The 14,456-nt window shown below is 35.1% G+C and overlaps 1 long non-coding RNA gene across 1 annotated transcript in view; it reads right to left on the reverse strand.

The window, feature by feature from the left end:
- Nucleotides 1-1,183: 1,183 nt before the first annotated feature.
- The window catches only part of LOC141502001 (uncharacterized), a 160,467-nt gene continuing 147,194 nt past the window's right edge, over nt 1,184-14,456 (reverse strand). Inside the window, exon 2 of the long non-coding RNA XR_012472359.1 lies at nt 1,184-1,490. This is a non-coding gene — a long non-coding RNA (uncharacterized LOC141502001). The remainder of the gene's footprint in view (nt 1,491-14,456) is intronic.

Consider the following 14,456-nt stretch of genomic DNA (forward strand, 5'->3'; position numbering starts at 1 on the left):
ATAACTGTTTGTTGGCTGTGGTAGGTGGTGATGGTAGTGGTAGTTCTGGGGAAATGGGTGATAATTATTCCTATACATTTTCATTATTGGACTAGATGCAGAGCTGAGACAGAAGTTGAGTATCTGAAATACTTTAGATGTAGATTGCTATGTGATCCTTTTGACTAGGTTTTTTGTTTGCTGATTTTGGGACTGGTTATCCTTTCTTACCCAGGTTGGAGGTTCATGGATACTCACAGGTTAATTCCACTGCCTGTAGGCAGAGAGGATTTGACCTATACCATTTGAAACCTATTGATGATCACTTTACTTCTTCTTAGGCAGCCTTACAGCTCTCAGGGCTCATCATATTGGTGCTGGACTTGGTGTGAATACAAGCAAATTTTAGCTCTACTATAGCTCAGAACCCTAAAACCCAACAATTGACCATCCTTACTCTTCACCATTAGCATGGATTACAGAAGTATACAATCATTCCTAAATATTTTTATTACTATCATTTTTCATGAAGGATATGATAAAGTTTCTTTATGGTTAAATATTTAACATTGTTTTTCTCCCACACAGTAATATTGAATTTAAGACAAGTGGTACTGTTTCTTATTCTTCATAGATGGTATAGCTAGTATTAAGAAAGGAATTCCTTACCCAAAGCTAGGCTTATGTCATGTGGCCAGGAATAGTTTTAGTTTGATTTTTTTCCTTTGAATGATTTAGATCAAGAATCATGTCTTGGCACTAACCACTGATTAGCATTTACTCAATGGATATTAATTCTGTTATATCTGGAAGAATTCTTGCTTCCATTTTACAATTATAAAATGACATGAAATAATCTCTTCAGATTATTTTTCAAACATTAGACCTCCATCCAAAGTTACTGATCCAGTATTAGGAAGATATCAGTAGCATGTCAGTGATAACTGGATTGTATAATGGAAAGAGTATAAGACTTAGAATCAGGATAACTCATCTTCATAAGTTCAAATCTGATCTCAGACACTTGTTAGCTATGTGATCCTGAACAAGTCATTTAACTCTGTTTGCCTCAGATCTTCATCTGTAAAATGAGTTGGAGAAGAAAATGACAAATCAGTATTTATGTCAAGAAAACCCAAAATGGGGTCATGAAAAGTCAGACCAGACATGACAACTAAACAACAACAAAGTACCATGCCCCAGGTGTGTTATAACAGGTAATGTTTTATAACATATTATGGTTTGCAAAGTATTTTCCACAGATTAACTCATTTGATCCTCACATCCACAAAGTGAGGTAATTGCTTCTATTATGTGCATTTTAAAAGTGACGAAATTGAGACAGAGAAGCTAAGTGATTTGGAAGAAAATTCATCTTAAACAGTACTGCAAAGGATGGTGTTGCTCTGCACTTGGTGACAGATTCTTCACAAACAGCTTTAACTGTTTTATTAACACCCTGGGAATCCATGGAAGTCCTTAAGCTCCCTTGGGTCTCAGCATTTCCTCATCTGAAAAATAAAGGAATAGCATTATAAAATCTTCAGAATCTCTTTAAATTCCTAAATCCTTTTACTGTCTGTGATTCTATGTCAAAAGCCCTAAGATGAACTCTGTCATTTACTACCTATGTGATCTTCGCCAAATCCCTTCATCTCCCTAGGTATCAAGCTTTTTTCATCTGTAGAATAAAAGTTTGAACTCAAGGTCGTCTGAGAACCCTTCTAGAACCAGATGATCCTTATATTATCATCATTCCTTATGATAATATCCTATGATAATTATAAATGCAAACAATAGATTTCCAAACTGGTACTGCTTTTAGCTCTAGTTTTCCCATCTTCTCCACTGTAGAAGTTCTTTTAAATATTTCAAGGACATAATATATAAATTTCTCTTCTTAACCATACTAGATATCTTGGCTTTTTCTGAGGCATGGATTGTTGTACTCTAACTTTCTGAGTTGGATTCTCTCTATTGAGCTAAGAAAACTGCAATGAGTTTTCCCAGAGGTAATAATGATGGAAGATATTCATTCCTGACATTTTCACAATGTTTTAGTTTTTTTTTTTTTTTTTTTTTTTTTTTTTTTTTTTTTTTTTTAGTTTTTGCAAGGCAATGGGGTTAAGTGGCTTGCCTAAGGCCACACAGCTAGGTCATTATTAAGTGTCTGAGGCTGGATTTGAACTCAGGTACTCCTGACTGTAGGGCTGGTGCTCTATCCACTGCGCCACCTAGCCACCCCCTGTTTTAGTTTTTTTTTTAAGTTATTTTATATATATTTGCTTATTTCACCCTCACATTAACAGATTATGGGGGGCTCTACAGGATTTTTTTTGAATAGATCAAGAAACTTACAATCCAAAAAGATTAAGTGAAAGGCAATGAATCACCAAGCTGGTGAGACAAGGAAGAGTAGCACTGAGAATTAAGTGAACATAAGATCAACTGAAGGATCATAGAAAGGTCTTCTGGAAAGGTCTTTTGGTGTTCATCTTGTCCAATTTCCTTATTTTATAGATATGAAATAGGAACTCAGAGCAATTAAGTGATTAAAAATATGGCTCATAGAGTATGACCTTATAGGAATTGAAGCTATCTAGTCTAACCTATCATTTTAAGATATAGAAACTGGCACAGAGGCTTGCCCTGGGAAGAAAAATAAGTAGTGATTGGCTATTCCAGGATTTGAACTTAGGTCAGTTTAGATCCTCAGACTCCTGATCCAATCTCCTTTCTCTATATCATGCTAATTTTCCAAGAAAAGGTATGTAAAGTGCTCTGCAAACCTTAAAATATCATACCAATGTCAGCTGTTATTGCTATTATCTTTGCTGCATTTTCCTCTCCCCATTTCCCCTCTTCCCCCCATTCTCCTTTCATATACCACTAAAAATCAAGATGTATATTTAACTCCAGGGAACAATGGACAGTGCTGTTCATTGAGCTTTGTTCTTTGTAAATAACTTCCTTTGATAAATAAATAAATAAATTTAATAGTTAAAGTCACTTGCGAAAAATACAGGTATTTTTACAAAGAATATGAAATAAGAAAGTTAGACTTTAATCAATACTTCAAAGAAATTCAATTAAAAAAGTGTTACCCTTTTGAATCTGTGTATGGGTATGTGGTGTGTGTGTTTGTGTGTGTGTGTGTGTGTGTGTGTGTGTGTGTGTGTGTGTGTGTGTTTAGAAGCATGTCTTAATCCAGAGAATAAGCTACTCTCCAGAAAAACCTTGGTTCAAGTCCTCTCCCCCACTGTGAACATAGACAACTCACTTAGACCCTGAAATGGGGTGGAACTTGAAAAGGCTATAAACTGCAGAACATTTGTGAATCTCTATTGATAGGAGGAGCTTCTTTACCAGTAGGTAGTTCCCAATACTGGTGAAATTATAGATTTGAATTAATATACAGAGATGTATTTTATATTGTTTCCTATGGGTATCAAAGGGCAGGTAGGTGGCACAGGAAAGAGTGTCAGGCCTAGAATCAGGAAGAACTAAGTTCATAATCAGATATTTACTAGCTGTGTGACTCTGGGCAAGTCAATTTATCCTATCTGCCTCAGTTTCCTCATCTGAAAAATGAGCTGGAGAATGAAATGACAAACCACTTCAGTATCTTTTCCAAGAAAGTCCCAAATGGGATTATGAAGAGAAGGACATGACTGAAATGATTCAAAAAGAAATAATCCTGAAGGTTATTTTATATAAATGACAATGCCAAGCAAGAGGAGTTAATTTTTTTTCTGGCCCATGAGCCTACACATCAAACAAACAAGTCCATTACAGAATAACTGACCATGAATGTCTCTTCAATATATTTTGTATTGCAGATTCTCTTATAGTGTTCTGGAGCTTTATTCAGCCCTTTAAAATCTTTTTTTTACAGTCTTCCTCAATGTTGTTAATGTGGTCCCTCTGAGATTACTTCCAATTTACCCTGTAACTTGTATGTACATAACTGTTTGCATGCTGTCTCCCTAGTTAGACTATGAACCCCCTGAGATGAGAGACTTTATTTTATCTTTGTATTTCAGTACTTAGCACAGAGTCTAGTATGTAGTAGATACTTAATAAATATTTGTTGACTTGAGGACGAATCTATTGATTCTTCTATTTCTCTTCAGTTCATCTCTAGTAATGCCAGAAATCTTCATTTTTTAATTTCCTTTTAAAAACCAACTTTAGATTTGAGAGAAATAAAAGCAAAATTTGAACAGCACTTAAGATCTTTGAATTGAAATTATTACAGTGATCTAAACTTTAGATCTGGATTCAGGGTATTATTAGTGAGTTTGAGGGTTCTTGGGGTGAAAAACACAGACCACACATGGTGAGAATTGAAAGGAGGCCTATTGTAGGGATACTCAAAGCAATTCAGGTGATCATCAGCTCTCTCAGATTTGGTAGAAGGAAATTGATCATCAGCCTTATTACTGAAGTCACTAATGGAATCCCTATTTCCTGTCCTAAAGTGTATTTAGGGGTCTAGATGGCCAACTATAAAGTGGAGAAAATAACTGAATGTAGTTCTTATACTCTAAATTACTCAGTATTCTCTGGGACTGAAAATTTTTTCCCTATTTAGGAGTCTGGGATAGAAAAGTATCAAAATCACTGAGACTAGTATTTAGGTACTTGGAGCTGGGAAGTTCTTGGTTCAAATCCTACCTTAGACACTTTCATGACTATGTGATCCTGAGAAAATATCTTAACTTTTCTGTGCACTTTATTTTCTGTGTGTTTCTCCATCTATAAAATGAAGGGGCTAGATTTGATATTCTCTAAGGTCTTATCCATATCTAAATCTGTGATTCCCTTAAGACCTGAGGGGGTGATTTCTTTCTGTCTTTTCTACCAGGACAACCTCATACAAGGCACCTCAGGGGGAGAAAAGAAGCTGGGAGAAAGGTTAGGCTTGGAATCTTATCTATGGGAGCTTCAGGAATCTGGGATGAGTGATATGTGATTGCCATCTTGTTTTGGAGTTAGTACCAATTCAATGAATCAAGAGAACTTCATATGGTATCAAGATGGTCCTTGAGATGCTACCCATACTAGCTCAAAACAACTGTTAATTTATTAAGACAAATGAAAAAATGCTTCAGGATTAGGTTCACATAGCAAACTTTTCAGTCTTTAGAAATGTCTCAGTTTAAAGCAATAATTCATCAGCTTAACTAATAATGGAATTATTATGGGCTATTGATAAATGAACAAAAGTCCAAAGTTCATGAAAAAGTCTCCATATTTAAGTGCTGCTTACAACTACTTTCTGCTTTGATATGCAATGCATTACTCTAAGAACTAACAGGGGAAATGGGGGAATGGAGCCTAATAAAATTGCTAAGGAAAAAGAGAACCCATTATGTCAATTGATCATGTACAGTTGGCTGTAGCATCAAGAAAACCATGAATAGTCTTGTCCCAACTTTGTCTCCGCCTCCTCTTTATTCTTTTTAGACATACTTCACAATATATTGGCATACTCTGCAAAGTACATCTTTTAGAAGATGTACTTTAGAAACTATGTTTCTGTGATACAAAATCAAATTAGAGATGATGCTTGGTTTTCATCCTTATTAAATTCCCACTATCTTTGATGTCAAATACCCCTTTATAAAAACTTTTCCTTTTTGTTTATTAAGGCAATTATTAATTTTAAAAATCCTTTCATTAAAGGGAATTTTAAAGGTTCTTTTTAAAATTGCTCACTAAGTATAAGGCAGCATTCTAGGTGCTAAAAATACAAAGATTAAAAACTAACTAGTGGGGGCAGCTAGGTGGCGCAGTGGATAGAGCACTGGCCCTGGAGTCAAGAGTACCTGAGTTCAAATCTGACCTCAGACACTTAATAATTACCTAGCTGTGTGGCCTTGGGCAAGCCACTTAACCCCATTTGCCTTGTAAAAAATCTAAAGAAAACCTCAGGAGTATGTACCTCAAAGAGCTTCTACTCCACTGGGATACAGCAATATATGACCAAATCCTTGAAGGTAAGATTTTTTACAATCAATGTTTTTGTCTTGGTGGGAAGGGGCCTAGAAAAGGCTTTGTTTTTGGTCTATTTGCTCTACACTCCACATCCCAACTCCATGTCTTTGCATTGTCTGTTTCCCAGGCTTGGAATATTATCCCTCTTCAGTTGAAAAGAAGGCTTATAAGAGGTGGAAAAATGTCCAGGCATGAGCTGCTGTAAACATACAGGTAACTAGGTGACATGGTGGATAGAGTCTGGAGTCAGGAAAACTCATCTTTCAGAGTTCAAAGCTATCCTCAAACACTTTCTAGCTGTGTGACCCTGGGGAAATCATTTGATCTTGTTTGCCTCAGTTTCCTCATTTAAAAAAATGTTGGAGAAAGAAATGACAAGTCATTTCAGCATCCTTGCTGAAAAGACCCCAAATGTAGTCACTTAGAGTTGGATGTGACTGAAAAGAATGACTACAACAAAAACCACAGTGATGAGGATACTTGAATGTAGTATATATCAAACAATAGTAATTAAGATAGTTTGGCAGGAAGAGACAACACTTGAAGAAGGAATAATGTGAGTCTAGTCTGGAAAGATCAGTTGGAGTCATAACATGAAAGACATGAAGCTTCATGAGTAATAGAGTGATATAGCTCTGTAATATAGGAGTGCTATTTTGGCAGCTGTATAGAGGATGAACTAGAAAGGAGGAAGATTGGAAGCAGGGAGAAGAGTTAGGAGTACAGGTGAAAGAGGAGAGGATTTAAGGAGTGACATACTTTGGATATGTGGAGTTCTGTTTTGATGATAAGGAGGTTGAAACACCTATGGTGGAAATATGGAATAGGTATCACTCATTATATGAGACTGGAGCTTAAGACAGAGTTATACAGTTCACAGAGTCATATACATAAAGATAATAATTGAACTAATGATATCACCCTTGATACTTTTGACTACACTGAGCAAGAGAGAGTATACAAAATAGATCATGAGGATGTCTGTGCCCTGTAGAAGTACATAGATGATGATGATTCAATGAAAGAGATCCAGAAGAGATGCTCAGAAAAGGAGTATCATGAAAACCTGAGAAAAGAGCACTTAAGAGAAGTTTGTAATGAATATTAGAAGAAATTATACTTTCTAAGGAAATCAAGTTTAAAAAAATTGCATAATTTAAACAAACAGAATTAGTAAATGAATCAATTAGACTAACTGAGCCTTAGAGGGAATAACTGAGCTGAATTCCACTTGAGACACCTACTAACTATATGAGCCTAGACAAGTCACTTAATCTTAATCAACCCTAGTTTCCTCATCTATAAAATGCAGCTGTATAGCTGCTGCTTAGCTGCTAATAATAGGACCTAACTCACAGGTCTGAAGTGAGAATAAATGAGATAATATATGCAAAGTGTTTTGCAAACCTCGAAGCTTTTTATAAATATTAGCCAACATTATTATTAAAAATTTTATGACATTTTATACATTGAAATTCATCTGTTTAATCACAAATAATAGTAAAGCAGATTTAATTGGTTCTATGGATATTAAACAGTAATAGTATAATAAACATTTTGAAAGGCTAAAAATCAAATAAAAAATAAAAAAATACATTTCTTCTGTGTCCCCTTCTAAATCTCTTTATATGTGTAAATCCCCCAAAATCAAGCCATTATTATGTTTGTCTTTGTTTCATCAAGGGCAGTCGTGAAAAAAATGAAATTGTTAAAGGGCAGAATGAAGGTTCTATTTTGTGGAAGGTGGGGCAGGGTAATCTCTGGTACATAATTGGGATTTTAAGGTCAAACCATGAGATGATTTTCAGTGAGATTGGCCCTCTGCTGTCAAATCTTCTGTGGCAGTACTAAGGTAGGCCTGGGAAGACATTTTAGAATGATAAGACATGGTGACCTATGCAAATGGCTATTTGTTCACTGATCCCTTTCTTTGCTTCCATGTAATGGCCCAGAATAAAAATGATGTGCAAACCTACCTAGGAACTTTTTCAATGTTGCATTGTGACTTATACCAGTTAAATTATCTAGGATACTACTATCTTAAGAAGATTGTATTTTTTAAAAAATGAAAAGAATAATACTGGAGAAAGAATGCCAATGCTTCAAATAGCACAGTCAAAGCATTTTTGGGGAATGGTTTTCATTCAGGTAGAAAATTCCTTTATAGGTACAAGCTGACAATTTAATTATAATTTCTAGTCTTAGAGACATATTTGGGGTATAAGGAAATCAAATGGTTTGCCTAAGGTCTCATAGTCAGTATATGTTATGAGCAGGACTTGAACACTACATATTTTGACTCCAATAGTAACTGTCCAATAACCAGCATGGTACAATGGAAAGGGCACTAGTTTAAGAATTGGAGGATTGGCTCTGTCACTTGTTAAATGTATGACTTTTGTGAAGTACTTGACTCAGCTTCCTCACATGAAAAATGAACCAGTTTGATACTAAGGTCTTTACAATCCCTTATAGTTTAAATACTGTCTCTCTTACTGAAAAGAATAGATTTAATATTTAAAAAATAATATTTTAGTATCACAAAGGAAATATAGTCAATGCTTCCTTTCAGTTAGGGGGCTACTTTTTATTTAGTGTAGTACTCTGGAGCCTCTTTCATTGCAAGGCTTTCAGTCACAGTTAGTTAGAAATAAATTTTATTAAATTTCCAGGGAAATACTTTTAATTAATAAGATATACTATTTCCATTATCCTCCTAGTTTATTACTTTTTAGTAAAGCAGATGTACTGAGAAGCTCTTTTGTATTTCTTTCAAAATGTGTTTTTTAGGGACAGCTAGATAAAGCACTGGCCCTGGAGTCAAGAGTACCTGAGTTTAAATCTGGCCTCAGACACTTAATAATTACCTAGCTGTGTGGCCTTGGGCAAGCCACTTAACCCCATTTGCCTTGCCAAAAAAACCCCTAAAAATGTGTTTTTATGCACATGTTATGCAGAAGCCACTATGTCTTACAAGGAATACAAACATAAAAAATTAAAATAGTCTTTTGTCCTCAAGAAGCTTATTTCACAATGGGAAGATACAACCCATACAAAAAATTGTTGTTGTTGTTGTTTCACATATTTACAATTCTGCATGACACCATTTGGGATTTTCTTGGCAGAGATACTGGAGTGGTTTGCTCTTTCCTTCTCCAGCATATTTTACAGATGAGCAAATTAAGGCAAACAAGGTTATATGACTTGTCCACAGCTCATAAATATTGGATACCAGATTTGAACTTAGGAAGATGAGTCTTTCTGACTGTATATCTTGCATTTTATCCACTATGCCACCTAGCTACCCAAATACAAACAAGAAGGAATAGCCCAGATGAGAGACATGAGAGACTATCCAAGTTGAACCTTGAAGGAAGACAAGCATAATAAGGTTCAAAAGATAAAGTTGAAGAGGCGATTCATTCCTATACAATTTGGTTCTTCTGTTAGCTTAAGAAGTTAACTTCTTTCTTCTCACTTCATCACCTAGCCATACTGGTCTATTTTCTCTACACTCCATGTCCCAACTCCATGTCTTTGCATTGTCTGTTTCCCAGGCCTGGAATATTATCCCTCTTCAAAAACCCCTCTTGGCTTCCATGGCTCCCTTCAAGATACAAATTCTAATTCTACCTTCTGCAGGAGGAAGCTCCCTATCTTTTCAACCTTAGTCTCACTGGTAATGACTTCCCTTTGACATCTTTCAATGACTAATCATATATATATATATACATATATATGTATATATATATATTTATTGTCTATACATAGTTGTTTGCATATTGTTTTTCCCATTAGAATGTGAACTTCTTGAGATAATCTTCATTGTATTCTCAGCACCAGCACAGTGTCTGAAACCTAAGAATTTAATAAATGCTTGCTGACTGACTGGCATTTCATCCGTGAAGAAGTGCTTACATTAATAAGGAATCCACAGTTTTAAATGGCCCTTAGAGGCATGACAATGCTATAAAGTTTTCAAATCTTCTCTTATTCTTTTTAAGTATTGTTTATGCACAGGGAAAGTCTGGCTTAGGGATCAGCACTGGATGGTATCTGGACCAACAATGTGCCCCAGACTTCTTTTCTGCTGTAAAACCAAATAGATATTTTCACTTGTGAGATCCTGTTGATTGCCAATGGTTTGCAGAAAACTGTTACCTGCCTTGTGATTAGCTGGCCCACCATCACCCTTTCCATTCTTTGCCTTGGGAGTCTATGCTAATAAACTCTTCCCCTGAGTTGGCATGGCAACCACCTTCATCCCAGCAATACCAGAACACCAGAGGCCTGAACCTTGGCACATTACTTTTGAAAGGTTGCTGACCCCCAATTTAGCTCAATAGCTGTTATTTTGAATTCTTATTTTCTTCTATTTTCAGCTACACTATTGTCTAGAAATTGTTTTGTTTCCTACTTAGTATTCTGGATAAATCATTCTAACTTGAACATCTAGCACATTTAAAAAATAATTATCTTAGAATCCTTTCCAACTGTTCAACAAGTAGCCATAGAAAATTTTTCTCATGACCCAATTAAGAAACCTGTTTTACTGATGCCTTCTTTTTCATCACAATGACAAAAAATTACTCATGTATATAGGGCTTTCCCCCTCTGTTTTTGACAGAGTGGGAATATATGTCAGAATAAAGTATTGCTGGGTCAGAGGGCTCAAGTAACTTAGTAACTTTACTTGAATATTTAAAATGATTTTCCAAAACTATTGGACCAAGTTTTAGCTTACCAATAGTGTATTTATGTGCTTGTCTTCTCATGGCACCTCCAACATTTACTATTTCTCCCCTGGTAGTTGTGAAATGAAACTTTGGAGCTGTTTTAATTGGCATTTCTTTTATTAGTGATTTTGAGGCATTTTTCTTTTAGTTGCTGATGATATTCATATATTCTTTTAAAATCATCTTGCTCATATTCTTTATCCACTTCTCTTTAGGGTGGTTTAATTTCTATCGCTATAATAGTCTACTGTTTTAGAAATTGTGTTTAATGTCAAGTTCTTGATGTATACTTTAAGAAAAAATTCCTATTTTCTTTGCGTTTCAACTCTAACTACATTTCTAATTCAACTAACTCAACTATCTTTCTACTGTCCAAAGACATTTCGTTTAAATGACATGAATAGGTAACTCAATGAAAATTGTTGATTACAAAATCAACATTAATTTCTTTAAAATTGTGAAAGTACTTAATTCAATAAACTTTTATATATTCATATGAATGGGGTAGTGAATATATAGTTCGTCTTAGAGTCAGGAATACCTGGACTCAAGTTCAAATTCTCTCATATTTAATGGCTACAATCTTAGGGAAGTCACCCAACCTTCTTGGGGCTTATAATCCATATCTGTAAAATGTTGGGTTTGAATTGGATAGCTTCTGAGATCTCTCCCAGCTTAAAATTGATAATTCTATGATCAATGCTATAGTGAAATTATAGAGGGGATGGCCAATTGTATTGGGAGAAGATATTTCCTCATTTGCAAGTTTAATGAAATCAGTGAAATTGCAGAACTATTCCTCGTTGCTCTTTTCTCTCCCTACTCTTCTTCTTGTCTGCCTCTCTATTCAGATACATTACATATTTGTATGTTATATGAAAATTAATAAACTGTTTAGCTTTCAGGAAATAGTAGTTGAACTGTATTATCTTGATTGCATATCTTTTTACAATATAGCCAAGGAGTGTGGAACTACAAAATTCCCATGATTCAGCTGAACTATTAAGCAGTATTTCTATGAAAAACAGACTACAAATTAAATACAAAAAATATTAATAATCTAACAAATTTGGGCAAATTCTTGATTTTCTTCTGGGGGGGGTGACCTGATCTCTAAGCCAAGTAACAATGGAATAGACTGATTCTGATTCTTAGCAATTTTTCAGAATCACATTTCTTCTGAAATCTTGTTCTGGTTTCCCTTGGTTGTTTTCATTAGTTTATCTGAGATCAGGCAAGAGAAGAAAATTGTAATGAAACTCAAATTTATTAAGCCTTAAGGTCAGCAGTTAATGAAGAAAGTCAATGGACAGCAAATAAGCTATTTTGTATTAGCTAGGATTTAAAAAGTGACTCATTCTCTCATCATTTCATACATCCCCATGGTCACATGAACACCCAGTTGATATTGAGTATCTACAATGGGAGCTGCATTATTCTGGATCCTGAGGGACAAGAAAAAAAGAATCTTATGAAAGAACTTCCCTGAAAGAGCTAATACAGAGTACAGAACATTAACTGTGGAAATAATGAGAGAGTATGTAATTAGATGCCAAAATATATGATGTAGGCCATAGATGACATAGGACTTCAGAGGATGAAGAAAAGCAGTGGGTGTTAGAGAACATGACAAAGGCATTATGAAGGCTCCCTTAGAATGTTAAAGCTAAAAGGGACATTTGAGATCATCTAGTCCAAATTTTTTGTTAGTTAAAAAATCAGAAGGTAGAGAGGTTAAATGGCTTGACTATTAATGGTCAATCAGTCAATAAACAATTTATTTAGTTTCTATTATGTACTAAGCTCTAGGGGTACAAAGAAGGCAAAAAGACAGTTCCTGCTTTAAAATTTAAAATGGGGAAGACAACAAATAAACAACTTTGTACACACAAACCACAGCCAGGATCCATTTGGAAATAATCAAGCAAGAGAAGACATTAGAATTAAGGAGGATTGGGTAAATCCTTTTGAAGGTGAGAATTTAACTGGGACTTGAAGGAAGGCAGGAGGCAGAGATGAGAGCAGAATATTCTGGGCAAATAAGCATCTAATTACTAGGTTACAGACTAGAACCTAAGGTCTCACAACCAAATCCAGAACCATGAACCAACCCTTAAAGAATGGGTAGAATTTGAAAAGTAGCAGGAGAAGATTAAATAGACTATTCAAGGCAAGAGATACAGAATGAATAAATAAATAAATAGAGGATAATGAGGGGCATGGGCCCAGAAAATGAAAGGGACAATCAAGATTCTCCAGTGAAAAGGGTTAAGTTGTGCTACTAAAATGCAGGAGTGAGCCTTTCATATTAGATTGTTATAAGATAGGGTAAGGAAAAAAACTGAATTGTTCCTGTTGTAAATCTTTTCCCACAAAACCCTTCAATTTTGTCTGAAAGTAAGATTTAGACAGTTCTTCCCTATTCATTCACCACTATCTCCATGCATCATTTTCACTGCTGTCTGTTTTCATGACACTCAAAGACCTGAAGAGAAGGAATCCAGGATCATAAATTTAGTTTCCTTTCCAGGCAAAATCTTTTTAAAAAAATTCACTTCTTGACAATTGTCTTCATTCTATCATTTGTAACTGTTTTCTGCTGTTTTTTTTTTTTTTTTGTAAAATGGCCATGTATATAGCATGAAAGTAGAATGCTGAGCAAAAGTGACAAGGAACATTTCTGTAGTGTGGACTTTCAAATACACATGGTCACTTATACTTATTTGACATTTTTTTCATTTGTTTACTTAGGAGACATTTTCAACCTCACATTTTAATTACTGATACTGTTCTTTTCATCTTCTCTTCCTTTCTTCTCTCTCTCTCTCTCTCTCTCTCTCTCTCTCTCTCTCTCTCTCTCTCTCTCCTCCCTCTGTTTCTATCTTTTCCTTTGTCTCTTTATCTCTTTCTTTGTCTCTGCCTCTTTCTTTGCTTTGTCTTTGTCTCATTTTTCCTCTGTGTGTCTCTCTGTTTCTAATTATGCCTCTCATTTCTGTTAGACTCTGCAATGTATCGTGGCTTGATGCAAACAGTACAACATAATTTATTAAAAACAACAAATAGAGGATCTCACTATCTACTTGCTATTTATTAGTCATGTCTGACTCTTCATAATCTCATTTGGGATTTTCTTGGCAAATATACTGGAGTGGTGTGCCATGTTCTTCTCCAGCTCATTTTACTGATGAGGAACTGAGGCAGAAAGGAGAAGTGACTTGCACAGAGTCACACATTAGTAAGTGTCTAAGACCAAATTTGAATTTAGGTCTTCCTGATTCCAGGTGTGGCACTCTATCCATTCTGCCACCTAGCTATCATTATCTATACTGAATCTTTTTAATGTGGACTCTACACTTGGACACCTTTAAAGACAGTGATAAACACTTTGGGGGAATCATTCATTCATTCATTCTCTGCTTTATGTTTTACTTAATATTAATCATCACAGAACCAACACATAGAGTTAATGTTGTTTACCTCTTTTAAGAAATAATGTTTAAACAATAGCTAATAGTTAACAGTGATATAGTGCTTTAGGATTTGCGAAGTATAAATATTACCTCATTTTGTCCTACAAAAACCTAATTGTCTTCTTTTTACAGATGAGGAAACTGAGGCAGATAGTGGTTAAGTAGCTTGTCTCAGGTCATACAGTTAGTAAATATCTGAGGTTAGATTTGAACTCATTTTTTTCCTGTCTGCAGGCCCAGTATTCTATCCACTTTAGCTATGAGACTTTAA

Source organism: Macrotis lagotis, chromosome X, assembly GCF_037893015.1.
Source record: "Macrotis lagotis isolate mMagLag1 chromosome X, bilby.v1.9.chrom.fasta, whole genome shotgun sequence".
Classification (NCBI taxonomy): Eukaryota; Metazoa; Chordata; class Mammalia; order Peramelemorphia; family Peramelidae; genus Macrotis; species Macrotis lagotis.